The sequence below is a fragment of the Callorhinus ursinus genome, unplaced genomic scaffold (assembly GCF_003265705.2).
Source record: "Callorhinus ursinus isolate GAN/ISIS: 27379988/994484 unplaced genomic scaffold, GSC_fseal_2.0 scaffold2699, whole genome shotgun sequence".
Taxonomy (NCBI): Eukaryota; Metazoa; Chordata; class Mammalia; order Carnivora; family Otariidae; genus Callorhinus; species Callorhinus ursinus.
Genome location: NW_027399753.1, coordinates 619 through 2658, shown reverse-complemented (window position 1 = coordinate 2658; position 2040 = coordinate 619). Strand labels below are relative to the sequence as shown.

Below are 2040 nucleotides of genomic sequence, written 5' to 3'. Positions count from 1 at the left end.
CTAAATGACCTTTGATTTGAATGTAGAAGCCAGTGAATGGTGTCACTCTGAGCCAAAGAGTGAGACAAAAGCTAGATAAACTACAACAATCCAACCTTTTCTTGAGCCCATTAGAGGAGAGATAAAGCCAACGGGATATGGAAAGCGATGGGGTACTTGCGGGATAAATACCCAAGGAAAGCTACCATAAAATTAAGTGCCAGGGTTCGGACCTCACTGCTCCAGCCTCTGGGACACGTCCCATCCTTCCAGCCTGCGGTTAGCAGTATAGAAAAAAAATTCCCTATCATTTTCTTGCCCTGTACATACCTTGAGGCGAGCAAAAGAATTAAAAATAAATTTTAACAGTGAGGGAAATAGTGCATATCCAGGCCGGTCAGTGTGGCAACCAGATCGGTGCCAAGTTCTGGGAGGTAATCAGTGATTAACGCGGCATTGATCCCACCAGAACCTACCATGGTGACAGCGACCCGCAGCTGGATTGCATCTCCGTGTACTACAATGAAGCTACAGGTGGCAAATATGTTCCTCGTGCTATCTTGGTGGATCTAGAACCCGGGACCATGGACTCTGTTCGCTCAGGTCCTTTTGGGCAGATATTCAGACCAGACAACTTTGTTTTCAGTCAGTCTGGGGCAGGGAACAACTCGGCCAAGGGCCACTATACAGAGGGGGCTGAGCTGGTTGACTCAGTCGGGGATGTGGTGAGGAAGGAGGCTGAGAGCTGTGACTGCCTGCAGGGCTTCCAGCTGACCCACTCGCTGGGTGGGGGCACAGACTCTGGAATGGGCACCTTGCTCATCAGCAAGATCCAAGAAGAGTATCCTGACCTCATCATGAATACCTTCAGTGTGGTACCCTCACCCAAAGTGTTTGACACAGTGGTCGAGCCCTACAACGCCACCCTCTCCATCCATCAGCTGGTAGAGAACACGGATGAGACCTACTGCATTGACAGTGAGGCCCTGTACGACATCTGCTTCTGTACTCTCAAGCTGACCAGGCCAACCTACGGGGACCTGAACCACCTCGTCTCAGCCACCATGAGCGGTGTCACCACCTGCCTCCACTTCCCTGGTCAGCTCAATGCTGACCTCTGCAAGCTAGCCATCAACATGGTGCCCTTCCCACGTCTCCACTTCTTCTTGCCCGGCTTCGCACCTCTGACCAGCTGTGGAAGCCAGCAGTATCGGGCCCTCACTGTGCCCGAACTCACCCAGCAGGTCTTTGATGCCAAGAACATGATGGCCACCTGTGACCCCCGCCATGGCCGTTACCTCACCGTGGCTGCTGTCTTCCATGGGCGGATGTCCATAAAGGAGGTAGATGAGCAGATGCGCAACGTGCAAAACAAGAATAGCAGCTACTTCGTGGAATGGATCCCCAACAACGTCAAGACAGCAGTCTGCGATATCCCACCTCGTGGCCTCAAGATGGCAGTCACCTTCATCGGCAACAACACGGCCATCCAGGAGCTCTTCAAGCGCATCTCGAGCAGTTCACAGCCATGTTCCGGCGCAAGGCCTTCCTGCACTTGTACACAGGCAAGAGCATGGACGAGATGGAGTTCACTGAAGCCGAGAGCAACATGAACGACCTTGTCTCCGAGTATCAGCAGTACCAGGACGCCACTGCAGAAAAAGAAGAGGATTTCGGTGAGGAGGCCAAAGAGGAGGCCTAAGGCAGAGCACTATCACCTCAGGCTTCTCCGTTCCCTCAGCCTTCTTCCTCAGCTGGCCCTGTCCTCTCCCTCAGAATTGCATTTTCCGCCTCTGTCTCATTTTATTTTGTTTTGTTTTCCTTTTTGGAGGGGGGATCCTAGAACAGTGCCTGGCACATAATAGGCGCTAAATAAATATTTGTTGTTTGTTGAAAAAAAAATGAAGTGCCAGTAAATCCCTGTGGGTGGTCCTTAGAAATGGCCATTTACATGGGGAACTGAATTTTTGAAGCCAAAAGTTCTTTTCAGAGCCATATGCATTTTCAGAGAAAAGACTGTGGATCATTTAGAAAAATAAAATCCTGTTTCACGAAGTCACT

At 50.7% G+C, this 2040-nt stretch overlaps 1 pseudogene; it reads left to right on the top strand.

The window, feature by feature from the left end:
- The first annotated feature begins 268 nt into the window (after positions 1-268).
- LOC112818188 (tubulin beta chain pseudogene) lies at positions 269-1810 on the top strand (annotated as a pseudogene).
- The last annotated feature ends 230 nt before the right edge of the window (positions 1811-2040 follow it).